Here is a 16,918-nt window from a genome sequence, read left to right as displayed (position 1 = left end):
TTGTATGTAGATAGCGCAGTGTTTACATTAGGAGTTTGAATGATGAATACCTAACTACTGGACCACATCAAAAAGCTAAGGGCTTTCTGTGAAAAGTCAAGTAACTGCATTCAAATGGTATGATTGTAACATTTCCTATTTTAAATTTGCTTCTCCTTTTCATAGTTTCACAAACTATATTGCTAGAACATGTTACCTTTTTCAAATGGAACATGCTTATGTTACCTCAAGGCAGGACTATTCCAATGCTCCTCTGATCAGGCTCTCATCTTCCATCCTTCGGAAACCTGAGCTCATCAAAAGCTTTATTGCCCATATGTTAACTCGCACCAGGTCTTGTTCACCCATCACCCCTGTGCTTGCTGACCTACATATTGGCTCCCAGTCCAGCAAAGCCTTGATTTAAAAATTCTCATCCTTGTTCTTAAATCCCTCTATGGCCTTGGCCCTCCCTACTTATAATTTAATTTATCCCTACAACCTTCGACAACTCTGTGTTCCAATTCTGGTCTCTAGTGTAACCCCCACTTCTTTTTTCTCACCATTAGTGGTTGTGCCTCCAGCCATCTAGGCCCTAAACTCAAATTCCCTATCTAAACCTTCCCGCCTCTCTACCTAAGCCTTCTCCTTTAAGAAGCTCCTTAAAGCCTAAATCTTTGGCAAAGCATTTGGCATCAGTCCTAATGTCTCCTGCTTTGACTCGGTGTAAATTTATGTTTGATTTCACTTCGGTGAATCACCTTGGGAATCTTTACTATGTTAAAGGTACTGCTATTGTGACAAAAGCAGAGTTCCCATTCTGCATCAAATAGAAAAGATGGCTATGTTATATTTTTCTATAGTACTTTAAATAGACAGGGCACAAATGAATTCAAATTGGTTTCAGATACCAACACTGGGAAAGAACTCCTCTGTCTCTGTGAGCACAGTGAGTCAAAACACAAAACTGTTCTAATACATGTGCATTTCCAATGAGATAAAGTTGCTTGGATACCAGAGTCAGCCAGAATCCAGAAATTCTGATCTAGATAATAACTTAATTAAAAATACCTTGAAGGACAATAGCTACTGAAAGGTGATAATTGAATTAGTGATCTCTTAAATTGATTGATAAAGTTCAATTATTGTCCATCAAACTTTAAGGATGCTTTTAATTGCTTGCAAGTATTAATGTATGTAAGTTTGCAGAGAAGCACAAAAAATCATTATCTTGAGTGGTTGATTCATTAAGGAAGAAAGGGAGACTATTATTGTTTCAAAGATTATGTGAGACACGAAGAGCTTCTTTTAATAACTACTCGTCTTTAGTTGAGTTTAATTCAGTTTCTAGTATTGACATTTACACTCCATTTGGTGAGTAGCAATATTATCTTACCAATGTACGAACAGTATATTGGGAAGTCTACAAGACTAGAAATTCCTGCCAATTCTTGTGCTATGCAAGGACCACATTCTGGAGAACCTTTCAAAGTCTTGCAAATTGATTCAAAGTTAGTTGTTTCCTGGTTATTTGTATTATCAGTAACTTGCTGTGTCTGTCTCAGCTTACACTTATGTTACTGACTATTAATGGCGACCATCTTTGTGAAAAAGTGATTTGTTTGAAAACCCAAATAAAGTATGCAAAACACATGAAAACTTATGCGGGATGTCATTGCCGTAAAAACAGCAAGTATTTTTGCAAGATGAAAATGTCCCTTTAAGAAGGCATTTTTCTGTTGTTTCTGGCATGGCACAGGTCCCCTCATATTAAATAAACAACAGCTGCCTTAATACGCAGAGCACTACAGGAAATTTTAAAAAAACACAGACATACAAAGAGCATCATGAAGAATAATATATATTAAACTGCGGTAGAAGGACTGGGATATAATATGATTTAAAGCCCCTGGCAATGTTAGTAGAAATCAGGTTTTCATTTTTGAATCTCATCACGCAGGCCCCACTTGTCAACTGACAGCAAAGGGAGGATGCCTTTTGCCAGGGCTCTGCCAACAGTATTCTTGACCCAGCCACCATTAGGCACACAGGCATGGTGAAGGATAGTGGTTGCCCAATTTTTTCTTTTTCTTCATTCATGAAAATCCCAAGTCACCGCTCTGCACCTTTCCCCTGACAACAGGGGTATGAACAATCCATGGTATAAAATCGGTACTGGACCATCCCAAGGGATAGCACATCTGAGCCCCAACAAACTGTGGCATTACATCATCGCAACGTGATTTTTAACTATCTTCACGACAAGGACCTCAAGCGGACCCTTGAAACATTCCTTCCGCACCATACAAACCTTTTTCTGGAACTCCACAATAGACTAATACAAACAGCTGCAAGCTCAGAAAAATCTGTAGTTGAGGAGCAGACCTTCAAAGTAAGGTTCCAAGGTACAGCTTCTAGTCAGGTCCGATTGAATTTGTTTCAGTCACAGGTGGCAAAATTGGGCATGGTAGTACCACTTTTTTGGGTGCTTCGAGGTCCCTTACGGTTCCAAATTGACACCTGCAGTGTGCACCTGCACACTTCTGAACTATGCCGATGTCTTATTGGTAAAGGGGTTCGTGTGTGTGCACCTAACATCACCGGAAGCAGGCAGATCAGGCAGCTTATTCAGCATTCAACACTGATTTGACATGAACACTGCTGTTTTGGAGCTCCATGCTCCAGCCTACACCCTCTCTTAATCTCACATAGCTGAATATGCATTCAGCAGCAGGAAGGACCTTCCACCAGCACTATGTAAAAGGATCATCAACTAGTTGCAAGTTAGTTTCTGCTTGATTTCTTCTGACTGTTGCTATAATTCTACAAGAGTTTGGTGTTTTCCATAGTAGTTTCAAGTTTCAAATGTCTCCAGGTAGGCGCTGAAGAACATTATGCTGACTTCAAGACTTCTGTATCAAACTTCCCTGAGTGCACTAGCAGGCCTTCCTCTTGGAATCGAGCATAACTGGGAGAATGAGCTGAAGCCATGTAGAGCAAGGCAAGCTGCTGGAAGAGGGAGGAGAATGAGGAGGGGGAGAAGGACTCTCTGCATCAGGGTATATCCTTCCAGGATGTTCAGAGAGCAATTTTCCTACCTGAACCTCAGCGACGACTGATATTTGAGAGGTTTGTGCTTCAATAAGGAGGTCCTCACTGAAATCTACCAACTGCTGCAGCCACGACTTTGACCTCACAGCAGTGCAAGGATTGCATTGCCAGTGGCTGTGAAGGTGACTGTGGAGGTAAACCTTTATGCACCTGGTCCTTTCCAGGCTGCTGCTGGAGATAGAAGCAACATCTGGCAGTTTGCAGTACACTGCTGTATGAGGGAGGTCATTGAGGCTCTCTGTGCAAAGAGAGCTAACTTCATTTCATTCTCATTTGCCAGCGAGAAGCAGGTGGAGTAAGCATGCGGCTTCGCTCCAATTGCAGGTTACCCCATTGACTGCATGCACATTGCTTTCTGTGTGCCGCATGTCAACTCTGCCATGCACTGAAATTGAAAGAGATTCTTTTCCCTCAACATCCAGCTGGCGTAGGACCACAGGTAGTGCATCATGCAGGACAATGTTGGCTATCCTGGTAGCAGTCACAATGCCTTCATTCTGCAGCAGTCCACTGTGCCAGCTGTATTTCAACTTTCAGGGCAAATCAAAGGGTGGCTAATGGGTGACAAGGGCTATCCAATGATGACGTGGCTGATCACACACGTGCAGTATGTATACCAGAGCCATGCTGCCACAAGAAATGTGATAGAACAGACCATCGGCATCCTGAAGCAACAAATCTGCTGCCTGGACTGCTCTGGAGGAGCCCTGCAGGACTCGGCCTGAGCAGGTCTCAAGACTCGTGGTGAGCTGCTGCATGCTGCACAAGCTCGCTATCGTGCAAGGACAGCACTTGCCACCAACTATCAGGAGAGGAACTGAAGAGAGGAGCACAAGAAGGAGGAGGAGGAGAAAAATTGGGAAGAGGAGGAGGTGGAAGAGGAAGTGAAGTTGCAACCTAAACAGCCCCTTTCTGCCCAGGCTGTACGTGAACAATTATTTTGACTGTGATACCTCAACCCCAATCCCCCATTCACCAACAGTCCCACACTCCTCACCTTCCCTCTGTGATTGACCATCACATCATCCTCTTGACCACAATGTAAAAATAAAAGCCAACACAGAATAGACATTCCAAACCAAATTTATATATTAAACCATGCCATATCGCATACAAAAATAAACTAATCTCCCTTGTGCATTCCTTTGGTGCCTTTGCCTGTCCTAGTGCTCCTTTGCAGTGCTACCCCTGTGGCTGCAGCACAGCTGGTGCAAGGCTGCTGACTTTCAGTGGAGGAGACTGGCCCGGCTGCCTATAAAGGGGTAAAGAAAATGGGAACGCGCAGAAGGCCAAAATTGGAGGACTGCAGAGTCCTCGGAGGGTTTTAGAGCTGTAGAAAGTCACAGTGATAGGGAAAGGAAGAGGCCATGGAGGGATTTGAAAATAAGGATGAGAATTTTTAAATCGAGGTATTGCTGGACCAGGAGCTGATGTAGATCAGCAAACAGCATTGGAATAGTCAAGTCTAGAGATTACAAAGGGACAAATGAGGGTTTGAGCAGCAGATGAGCAGAGGTGGGGAGAAGATGAAGCAATATTAAGGGGAGGTAGAAGTGTGCCTTCTTGGCGATACAGAGGATTATGGGGTCGTCAGCTCAACTTGGGATCAAATAGGATGCCAACATTGTAAACAATCTGGTTCAGTCTTAGACAGTGGCCAGGGGCAGGGACATAGTCAGTATTAGGGAACAGAGTTTGTTGCGGGGACCAAAGACAGTGGCTTCAGCCTTCCCAATGTTTATTTGGAGCAAATTACTGCTCAGCTAATAATTTAATGTTACACTATTAAGGAGAGAATGGAAGGTGATTGCATCAATCCATTCCTGCCAGTTCCATGGAGGCACCGGGAGAGAAAGGTTACATTAATCTATTTAATGTAACTCAGAAGGTAAATGATAACATTTAGCTCCAGCTTGCTGGGTAACTGGTAGGATAGCACTAACCAATTTGCAGTTGACTCTGAGGTGCACATGGGATGATTTGCCCTCGCCTCCTTACTGACTTTCTGAGGAGAATGAGAGGGATTGCAGTAGCCCTTAATGGCTGACACGAGGAGATTGTGGGATGATTGACCCTTATGGTTAATGTTCTGGGGGACACATGGGTGGACTTTAAACACTAAAGATTATTATTTGAATAATATTATTAAAGATGTGGGTTTTAAATTGGACAGGAAGTGGTTGTACATTCATTCCTGCAAAGTTAACTGTGTTATGGGTTTGGGAGACTTGCATTAACACTCTCACTGCCAATTCTTTATTGAGGAGGTGTGGTGGAACAAGTTAGATTTCATTTTCGGAAATGCTCAGCAGGTCAGGCAGCATCTGTGAATAGAGAAACAGAGTTAAACTTTCAGGTCGATGATCCTTCATCAGGACTAGTTCTGAGTCCTGATGATAGGTTATTGACCTAAACCTTGGGCACGATTTTCCCATGGGCCTCAGAAACCTGAATTCGGGACCAAATGGGGTTGCCGAGCCCACACTTGCAGGGAGCAAGACTAGCCCAGCAATCTTCCCGGAGACAGCCTCCTAACTGGTCACTTTTGCTCTCGCCATCCTATTAAGGATGGTTTATGGGCTCCTGATGCTGCCGGCCCAATCAGGGGGTCAGCAGCTCTAGAGCCTCAGCAGCCCCACCGGCAGAAGTGGCCGCTGCTAAGGCAGGCAGAAGACGGCTAGGTGTCTCAACATGGAGGTGTAAAAATAAATAATTATTTCACAGCAGGGAAGGTGGAAGGTCCCATGGAGCCAAGGGGAAAACGGTCCAGGTGGATGGTTGGGGCTGCAGGGATGGCCTTTGATGTCCACAGCTCCCTCTTTGGGGAATGGAGCCTCTGGCTCCAGGGAAGCCCTTTTTTCCCAAAAATATACTTTATTCATAAAAAATTGCAAAAAGACATTATAAAACAATTCAAACTTAACATTTCGGAAAGTACAATAGAGATCAGATTTTTTCGTTATTGAAAAACATGAAGTGCCTCACAATTCTTGCCGTTCCATTCTAAATGCAATGTACATTGGCAATAGATAGTAAAAAACATTTTGATGCACACATCCCAAGGGGTTTCACGCAGGTTCCAGCCCCCCCCCCGGTTCCTATGGCGGGACGACCTTACACAGTGGTCTTTCCCCATTGAGCCTTTGCGGTGGCTGCCCCAAGCTTTAGTGCGTCCCTCAGCACGTAGTCCTGGACCTTGGAATGTGCCAGTCTGCAACACTCGGTTATGTCAACTCTTTGCACTGGAAGACCAGCAAGTTTCAGGCAGACCAAAGAGCGTCTTTCACCAAGTTGATGGTCCTCCAGCAACAGTTGATGTTTATCTCAGTGTGCATCCCTGGGAACAGCCCGCAGAGCACAGACTCCTGTGTTACGGAGTTGCTTGGAATGAACCGCGACATAAACCACTGCATATCTTTCCACACCTGCTTTGCAAAGGCACATCCCAGAAGGAGGTGGGCGATGGTCTCCTCCCCAACAGCCACCTCGACGGCAGCATGTGGAAGAGGTGAGATTCCGGGCGTGCAGGAAGGATCTGACCCAGGGTCAAAAGTGTTTTTCTGCACAAACCTTTCCACGAAGGATAGGCGGTACGGCACAGTCCAACTGAATAAATGGGATTGGGCAAAGTCAGCATGGGTTTATGAAAGGGAAATCATGCTTAACAAATCTACTGGAGATTTTTGAGGATGTAACTAGTAGAATAGATAAGGGAGAACCAGTGGATGTGGTGTATTTGGATTTTCAGAAGGCTTTTGATCAGGTCCCACATCAGAGGTTAGTGTGCAGAATTAAAGCACATGGGATTGGGGTAATATACTGGCATGGATTGAGAATTGGTTGACAGACAGGAAACAGAGAGTAGGAATAAACGGGTCTTTTTACAGGTGGCAGGCAGTGACTAGTGGGGCACCACAGGGATCAGTGCTTTGGCCCCAGCTATTCACAATATATATCAATGACTTGGGGGAGGGAACTAAATGTAACATTTCCAAGTTTTCAGATGACAGAAAGTTGGGGAGGAAAGTGAGCTGTGAGGAGGATGCAGAGAGTCTCCAATGTGATTTGGACAAGTTGGGTTAGTGGGCAAATGCATGGCAGATGCAGTATAGCGTGGATAAATGTGAGATTGTCCACTTTGGTTGTAAAAACAGAATGGCAGATTATTATCTGAATGGTGATAGATTGGAAAAGGGGGAGGTGCAACGGGACCTGGGTGTCCTTGTACACCAGTCGCTGAAAGCAAGCATTCAGGTGCAGTAAGCAGTTAGGAAGGCAAATGGTATGTTGGCCTTCATGGCAAAACGATTTGAGTACAGGAGCAAGGATGTCTTACTGCAGTTATACAGGTCGTTGGTGAGACCACATCTGGAGTATTGTGTCAGTTTTGGTCTCCTTATCTGAGGAAGGATGTTCTTACCATGGAGTGAGTGCAAAGAAGATTTACTAGGCTGATTCCTGGGATAGCAGGATTGATGTATGAGGAAAGATTGGGTTGACTAGGCCATATTCACTAGAGTTTAGAGGAACGAGAGAGGATCTCACAGAAACCTATAAAATTCTAACAAGACTAGACAGGCTAGATGCAGGGAGGATGTTCCCAATGGCTGGGGAGGCCAGAACCAGGGCTCATAGTCTCAGGATACAGGGTATGCCATTTAGAACCGAGACAAGGAGAAATTTCTTCACTCAGAGGGTGGTGAGCCTGTGGAATTCTCTACCACAGAAGGCAGTGGAGGCCAAGACATTAAATATATTTAAGAAGGAGATAGATATATTTCTTAATGCCAAAGGGATCAAGGGATATGGGGAGAAAACGGGAACAGGGTATTGAATTAGACGATCAGCCATGATCTTTTTTGAATGGCGGAGCAGGCCCGAAGGGCCGAATGGCCTACTCATGCTCCTATTTTTCTATGTGTCTATGTTTCAGCGGCAATGTGGCCAAATCCATCCTTCGCAACACTGGGGCCAGATAGAACCTCAGCACATCGTGACACTTGGTGTTTGCGTACAGGGTTCTACGCACAGCTTGATGCAGCCGCACACAAAGGTGGCCATCAGGATAAGGATGATGTTGGGTACGTTTTCTCCCCTTTTATCCAGAGGTTTGAACATTGTGTCCCTGCAGGGAAGCCCCCTGGCAGCCTCCATGTGCAAAATGGCACTGAGCCTGAAAAAACTCCCCCAATTGGCGTTTTAATTATATAATTTGGCTACCCGTTTCTATGACATGGGCAGCCAATCTGCATTCCTGCCCGCCCCTCGGAAACTTCCCCGGCGGCGGGAATGATTCGGGGAGCCATCCCAATGTGGCTCCCCGCTATTCTGCCACCTCCAATCCTGCCACCACAGAACTGGGAAAATTCTGCCCACTAACTGTTTCTCTCTCCACAGATACTGCCAGACCCACTGAGTATTTCCAGCATTTTCTGGTTTTAGTTCAGATTTCCAGCATCAGCAGTATTTTGCTTTTGGATATTGTTTTGGTTACAGTAAATCCTGAAAAATATTTTCTATCAGCTATAAGCAACTCTTCTTCTTTACAGTTTCTAACTTTAGAGAAGGGGCGGCACAGTGGTGCAGTGGTTAGCACCGCAGCCTCACAACTCCAGTGACCCGGGTTCAGTTCTGGGTACTACCTGTGTAGAGTTTGCAAGTTCTCCCTGTGACCATGTGGGTTTCCGCCGGGTGCTCCGGTTTCCTTCCACAGCCAAAGACTTGCAGGTTGATAGGTAAATTGGTCATTGTAAATTGCCCCTAGTGTAGGTAGGTGGTAGGAGAATGGTGGGGATGTGGTAGGGAATATGGGGTTAATGTAGGATGAGTATAAATGGGTGGTTGTTGGTTGGCACAGACTCAGTAGGCCGAAGGGCCTGTTTCAGTGCTGTATCTATAAATAAAATAAATTTTAAAAAGTGAGGAGGTGAAATGAATGCTTCTGAGAACAAATAGACATTACAATGAAATGTTACTGTGATATGAAAGAATGGCATTCAGTGCTGGGGGAGGGAGAGCAAACAAGTTTCAATTCGACCAGCAATCTTCAATACCTAGAAAACAGGAGAAACGCTTGTGGCAGAAAGTACGAGCTCCTCTGCTCTGCTGTCAGTCACAATTCTTTAGCTAGTAATTGCCCCCGGGAAGGACAGCATTACCCCTGAAATAATCAAGAGTGCCAAGCCTGCTATACTCTCAGCACTACATGAACTGCTATGCCTGTGCTGGGACGAGGGAGCAGTACCCCAGGACATGCGCGATGCCAACATCATCACCCTCTATAAAAACAAAGGTGACCGCGGTGACTGCAACAACTACCGTGGAATCTCCCTGCTCAGCATAGTGGGGAAAGTCTTTGCTCGAGTCGCTCTGAACAGGCTCCAGAAGCTGGCCGAGCGCGTCTACCCTGAGGCACAGTGTGGCTTTCGTGCAGAGAGATCGACCATTGACATGCTGTTCTCCCTTCGTCAGATACAGGAGAAATGCCGTGAACAACAGATGCCCCTCTACATTGCTTTCATTGATCTCACCAAAGCCTTTGACCTCGTCAGCAGACGTGGTCTCTTCAGACTACTAGAAAAGATTGGATGTCCACCAAAGCTACTAAGTATCATCACCTCATTCCATGACAATATGAAAGGCACAATTCAACATGGTGGCTCCTCATCAGAGCCCTTTCCTATCCTGAGTGGTGTGAAACAGGGCTGTGTTCTCGCACCCACACTTTTTGGGATTTTCTTCTCCCTGCTGCTTTCACATGCGTTCAAATCCTCTGAAGAAGGAATTTTCCTCCACACAAGATCAGGGGGCAGGTTGTTCAACCTTGCCCGTCTAAGAGCGAAGTCCAAAATACGGAAAGTCCTCATCAGAGAACTCCTCTTTGCTGACGATGCTGCTTTAACATCTCACACTGAACAGTGCCTGCAGAGTCTCATCGACAGGTTTGCGGCTGCCTGCAATGAATTTGGCCTAACCATCAGCCTCAAGAAAACGAACATCATGGGGCAGGACGTCAGAAATGCTCCATCCATCAATATTGGCGACCACGCTCTGGAAGTGGTTCAAGAGTTCACCTACCTAGGCTCAACTATCACCAGTAACCTGTCTCTAGATGCAGAAATCAACAAGCGCATGGGTAAGGCTTCCACTGCTATGTCCAGACTGGCCAAGAGAGTGTGGGAAAATGGCGCACTGACACGGAACACAAAAGTCCGAGTGTATCAGGCCTGTGTCCTCAGTACCTTGCTCTACGGCAGCGAGGCCTGGACAACGTATGCCAGCCAAGAGCGACGTCTCAATTCATTCCATCTTCGCTGCCTCCGGAGAATACTTGGCATCAGGTGGCAGGACTATATCTCCAACACAGAAGTCCTTGAAGCGGCCAACACCCCCAGCTTATACACACTACTGAGTCAGCGGCGCTTGAGATGGCTTGGCCATGTGAGCCGCATGGAAGATGGCAGGATCCCCAAAGACACATTGTACAGCGAGCTCGCCACCGGTATCAGACCCACCGGCCGTCCATGTCTCCGCTATAAAGACGTCTGCAAACGCGACATGAAATCGTGTGACATTGATCACAAGTCGTGGGAGTCAGTTGCCAGCATTCGCCAGAGCTGGCGGGCATCCATAAAGACAGGGCTAAATTGTGGCGAGTCGAAGAGACTTAGTAGTTGGCAGGAAAAAAGACAGAGGCGCAAGGGGAGAGCCAACTGTGCAACAGCCCCGACAAACAAATTTCTCTGCAGCACCTGTGGAAGAGCCTGTCACTCCAGAATTGGCCTTTATAGCCACTCCAGGCGCTGCTTCACAAACCACTGACCACCTCCAGGCGCGTATCCATTGTCTCTCGAGATAAGGAGGCCCAAAGAACTGTCAACAATATAGTGCAACAAGTGTGCAGGTCATGAAAAAGAACCTGAGACACACAGTTTGCCTGCTATCAGCTAATTCACTAAACAATACAAGCATTGGAAAAATGGGTTAAATATCCCGCTACAGCTGGGTGCATGTTCGCTTAGATAAGACAACAAAAAGAGCAGGATTAAGGGGAGGCAAGTTGGAGCAGAAAATCAGAAAGCACAAACAAGTTTTCTTTTGTGATTCACGTACCTTAGCCGATTGAACAAGAAATATTCTGGTAATCCCGACTTTCCTCCACAAAGCTTTCAATCACGTTCAAATCCAATCCGTACAACTTTCCTAACACTCTAAATGTGGTAACATTGTACTCAGAGTCCAGCTCCTGGCGCTAGTGACCCGCTCTTAAATGACAGAGTCCAGCTCTGAGAAAAGGAAGGTAATATCTTCCCTTTTGTGCAAAACACCACATTAACATAATTTATGTTTCCATCTGTCACTTTCATCCAATGAAATTAGGGGGCAGATAATCATGCAATCAGGCCTGACATTTTTCTTGGCTCCGATTAAATGAAGACGGCGCTTCAGCATTATAAAACTTAAATGGAGTACTTGCCGAAAAGGACTGTTCAAAAGTTTTCAAACCAACATGAAAGTCACCAAGCTTTTTAAGGCCTTACATAAACTAAAGCATGCCAGGCAAGCGATCATGGTATCTATCCACTGCTTACATAATACAGAATTTTTCTGCCTTCAGGCGCAATTTAACTGTTTGCATCTAGTGGAGGACTCTGAATTCACAGATTCCGCCTGGCCTGTGTACTCCCTCTAGTCACTGATTTATACGACTTTGCCCCATCTCTGCTCAGATTCAGTATGTGCCTCAGAGGCATTCGTCCATGAGGAGAGCGATCCAAGGGAAACTCAGCTTTCCGCCTCATGTAAAAAAGCTGCCAGCAAATCCAGATGTTGTTAATAATGTTTAATCATCTATGCACGATACACCCCATGCTGGTTGAAATGGCAGAGTTATTTACAAGAACAGTGTCTCACGAATAAGAGACACATTGAGGATTGCAACAAAACAGTGAGGGATGTGGATGTACAAAATCCCTTTTTAATATGAGAAAAACAGCGTGTCTTCTTTCTGACTTCCCGAGCTATTGGCTGCTCCCTTGCGCACCATTTCCCAGCAAGACAGCAGACAAACTGACTTATTTCACGGCCGCTACTAATGTTGTATTTAGACTCGGAGTTCGTTGCTCGTACATGTGAAAACTCCCTTCTAGTTGGTGATCACACAAGACTATCGAACATGCCACTAATAATTCATGGAAGAGATGCTCAGTTGTGGGGAGTGAATACATATTTAGACTGCACTGCAAACTTAAATCCTTCTCCTAGGGAGAAGTAAAATATCACCAACTAGCATTGTAGGCTGCATCCCCAACTTGATGTTTTGTTTTTAAAATGCAGCCCAACTACAAGTTAAACTGTTTCCACTGGCAGATGGGTTGGTAATGAAAGGACACAGATTTAAATTAATTGGCTAAAGAGCCGGGTGGGGGTGGGTGGTGGGGGGGGGAAATGAAAAGATTTTTTTTTACGCAGTGAGTTGTTATGATCTGGAATGCACTGACTGAAAAGGTGGTGGAAGCAGATTCAATATTAACTTTCAAAGGGAAATTGGATATATGCTTGAAGGGGTGAACACTGCAGGGCTTTAGGGAAAGAGCAGGGAGTGGGACTAATTGGATAGCTCTTTCGAAGATCCAGCACAGGCACGATGGGCCAAATAGCCTCCACTGTGCTGTATGGTCCATTGATTCTATTATAATATTGTGAGATTACATTGGGAAAACTCATCGGAGCTGAGTCAGGTAGCAGTCATTTCTAGAAGGTTCTATCTGATGCCTGCTCCAGCTAAGGAAGCTTTGATCCTTGGAGGAGTGAACAGGAATTTTTAATGTAAATCTTAGTAAAATGAAACCAATCCTGGTATGCGATGATACTGATTTGACAGGATACGGTAGATATCGTGTAAATTAGTTATGAATGTCCCTGCGAAGATTATAACTGGAGTGTCAGTCATGGCTCAGTTGGTAGCATGTCAGAAGGTTGTTGGCACAAAATCTAGGCTGACATTACTGACAAAGTGCTGTACTGTCGGAGGGGCCATCTTTCGCATGGGATATTAAACTGAGGCCCTGTCTGCCCTCTCAGGTGGGCATAATAGGTGGCACTATTTTGAAGAAGACCAGGGGAGTTCTCCCTGGTATCCTGGCCAATATCTATCCCTCAACCAACACCACTAAACACCAATTATGTTTATGTATAAATGTAAGACTTTCTTTTTCCAATAACCCCACCTACTATTTAGATTATTCTGTTAAATGGGCATGAGGTGGGATCCTGTTAAATTGGTGATATAAGCCTTGAAATTATTGTTTGTTCAAGAGTGCTTAATGTATTCACATGACATTATTCTGTCTATTACTTTAAAGGAGGCATTAACTCTTTTATTTGAACTAGTTTAAGATTTCCATTAAAACCCAGGGCAAAGGAATGTCTCGTGAACATGCTAAGTATTCGCAGTCTTGTGTCAAAAGAAGTTATTTCTCGGCTGTATGATTTAGAGATGAGCATATCTCTTATTGAATGTTGACCTGGGCTAAATTGGGCCAATTCATATCAATTCAGAAATTTCTTAAGCCTGGGCCATTTTGGACCAGTTAGATTCAGACGTATTCACCACTTTAATCAAATAGCTTTGCAGACATGAAGGGAGCAAATGCTTGTTATGGTGTCATGCCAGAAGTTTGGTTTCATTAGTATGACCAGCAACTGAGCCTGAGATGTGTAAAACTTGTGGCACTGCATTAAAAAGTATAATATTATTGTATTCACAGCATTCAGCATTCACAATTTTTATCAAGTATTTAACAAAAGGGGAAAAAAATAATCTCTTCTCTTGTCCTTTCTCTCTTACGATTATGATGCATCTATTATGATGCATCTACTGTTTCACCATATTTTCCACTTGCTGCACTTGTCGGAAATATCAGTGGCACTAGACATAGCCTGGAAGCAAAAACAATGGTGTCTGAATGTCTGTGGAACTCCGTACGGCTATACTTACATGTGAAAAGGTTGGAGGGAGGGGGATGCTGCAAGTATTGTGATGAAGTAAATATTATTGTGCCAGTACTCCAGAGTAAATGGTGGAGTTTTTTTCATTCATTTCTTGGGATTTGGGCATCGCTGGCAAGGCCTGGATTTCTTGCCCATCCCTAATTGCCTTTCAGAAGGTGGTTGTGAGCTGCCTTCTCGAACCACTCCAGTCCATCTGGTGCAGTTACACCCAAAGTGCAGTTAGCCAGGGGCAGGGAAATAAGTTGCTTTAATTGCATTTAATCCCTTTGCAATTTTAACATGGAAACAGGGTGTTCTGTCCAAACAGTCTGTCTTGGTGTTTAACTCGCAGTAGTCCTAATCCCATGTGACTGCCCTGTTCCCAAATTCCACTTCCATTCCACCACCTATCTTTACCTATTGGACATAAGGAGACTACAAAGGGATATTGATAGATTAAGTGTGTGGGCAAAGACCTGGCAAATGGAGTATAATGTGGGAAAGTGAAATTGTCCATTTTGGCAGGAAGAATGAAAAAGAAGCCTATTATCCAAATGGTGAGAGATTGCAGATCTCTGAGATGCAGAGGGATCTGGGTGTCCTAGTGCATGAATCGCAAAAGGTTAGCAGGCAGTTACAGCACTTTATTAGCAAAGCTAATAGAACTTTATCGTTTATCGTGAGAGGAATTGAATACAAAAGTAGGAAGGTTATGCTTCAGCTATACAGGGCATTGGTGAGTCCACATCTGGAGTACTGTGTACAGTACTGGTCTCCTTATTTAAGGAAGGATGTAAATGCGTTGGAGGCAGTACAGAGAAGGTTTGCTAGACTAATACCTGGAATGGGCAGCTGTCTTACGAAGAAAGATTGGACAGGCTAGACTTGTATCCATTGGCATTTAAAAGAGTAAGAGACGACTTGATTGAAACATATACGATCCTGAGGGCTCTTGACAGGGTGGATGTGGAAAGGATGATTCCCCTTGTAGGAGAATCTCGAACGAGGGGTCACTGTTTAAAAATAAGGGGTTGCCCATTTAAGACAGAGATGAGGAGAAATTTTTTCTCTCATAGCGTCGTGAGTCTTTGGAATTCTCTTCCTCAAAAGGCAGTGGAAGCAGAGTCTTTGAATATTTTTAAGGCAGAGGTAGATAGATTCTTGATAAGTAAGGGGGTGGAAGGTTATCAGGGGTAGGTGGAATTGTGGAGTAATAAGTTCAACCATGAGCTTATTTTTTTTATTCATTCATGGGATGTGGGCGTCGCTGGCCAGGCCAGCATTTATTGCCCATCCCTAATTGCCCTTGAGAAGGTGGTGGTGAGCTGCCTTCTTGAACCGCTGCAGTCCATGTGGGGTAGGTACACCCACAGTGCTGTTAGGAAGGGAGTTCCAGGATTTTGACCCAGCGACAGTGAAGGAAGGTCGATATAGTTCCAAGTCAGGATGGTGTGTGACTTGGAGGGGAACTTGCAGGTGGTGGTGTTCCCACGTATGTGCTGCCCTTGACCTTCTAGTTGGTAGAGGTCGCGGGTTTGGAAGGTGCTGTCTAAGGAGCCTTGGTGCATTGCTGCAGTGCATCTTGTAGATGGTACACACTGCTGCCACTGTGCATCGGTGGTGGAGGGAGTGAATGTTTGTAGATGGGGTGCCAATCAAGTGGGCTGCTTTCTCCTGGATGATGTCAAGTTTCTTGAGTGTTGTTGGAGCTGCACCCATCCAGGCAAGTGGAGAGTATTCCATCACACTCCTGACTTGAGCCTTATTGATGGTGGACAGGCTTTGGGGAGTCAGGATGGTGGAGCAGGCTCGAAGGGCCAAGTGGCCTACTCCTGCTCCTAATTTGTATGTTCATATGTTCGTATTGTGAAATGTTGATGGGTGTTTTTTACCAATAACCAACTTCATTACAACAAATAAAAACAAGAAACACTGGAAACACTCAGCAGGTCTGGCAGCATCTGTGGAGAGAGAAGCAGAGTTAACGTTTCAGGTCAGTGACCCTTCTTCAGAGCTCTGAAGGGTACTGAAGCAGGGTCACTGACCTGAAACGTTAACTTTGCTTCTCTCTCCACAGATGCTCCCAGCCCTGCTGAGTGTTTCCAGCATTCCTTGTTTTTATTTCAGATTTCCAGCATCTGCAGTATTTTGCTTTCATTACAACAAAGTTTGACTATAATGTAAGTACAGAATGTGTTTTTCTCGACTTAGTTTGCAACACACGTGTATACTGGAACACCTTACATACATTTCCATTACTAAGGTGTGACACAATGGAATTGAGACTGCTGGTTCAATCCACTGCTGCTATCAGCTGTACCAAGGCCAGGCACCTCCACAAAAGGATAAGGGAAGTATCAGTGAAAGAGTCATTGTGAAGGCTCAGTGTAGTGTTGCTGATCAGCAGCAGCAAGATCAGCCCCAACAGAGTCAGTGATGTGTTATAAGTGGATTGTGCCCTGAAGAGACTAACATGTAAAGGCACACACGCACACACCTAATTCAAATTCATGAATACTTGAAAAGGCTCAAGTCATTGTTCATCAGGCTTACTGCAAACTTTACAACACCTAAAACATGTAGGATGATAAGCATTCATTGATGTTTCCTGGGAAGCTTTAGACCACGGATAGGAGATTCCCTGGGCTAAGAGAAACTCTACCAGAGTCGTTGTGAAATTCACTGCCATTTCTTATTATAAGTACATCTGCAAGAGACTGTATGAAGTGAAGATATGAAGGTAGAAAGTTTCAATGGACCCTGAAAATAAACAGGTTTGCATCTCGATCTGCCAGTGGTGTAGCTACTGATGGACATTATACTTCTTCTACTGGTC

At 44.6% G+C, this 16,918-nt stretch overlaps 1 protein-coding gene across 5 annotated transcripts in view; it reads right to left on the bottom strand.

Annotated features, from left to right (window-relative positions):
- The window catches only part of ddr2a (discoidin domain receptor tyrosine kinase 2a), a 199,087-nt gene that overhangs the window by 124,148 nt on the left and 58,021 nt on the right, over positions 1-16,918 (bottom strand). The window contains exon 1 of one of the 5 annotated variants that reach the window (XM_068037747.1): positions 11,203-11,388. The exons of the other annotated variants lie outside the window; for them this stretch is intronic. The gene's annotated coding sequence lies outside the window, so the exon portion shown is untranslated. Of the gene's footprint in view, positions 1-11,202; positions 11,389-16,918 lie in introns of those variants that run through there. 5 annotated transcript variants of the gene reach the window in all.

This window comes from Heterodontus francisci, chromosome 8 (assembly GCF_036365525.1).
Source record: "Heterodontus francisci isolate sHetFra1 chromosome 8, sHetFra1.hap1, whole genome shotgun sequence".
NCBI classification, from domain to species: Eukaryota; Metazoa; Chordata; class Chondrichthyes; order Heterodontiformes; family Heterodontidae; genus Heterodontus; species Heterodontus francisci.
The sequence above is the reverse complement of the archived record's forward strand: the minus strand, read 5'-3'. Positions and strand labels throughout refer to the sequence as shown.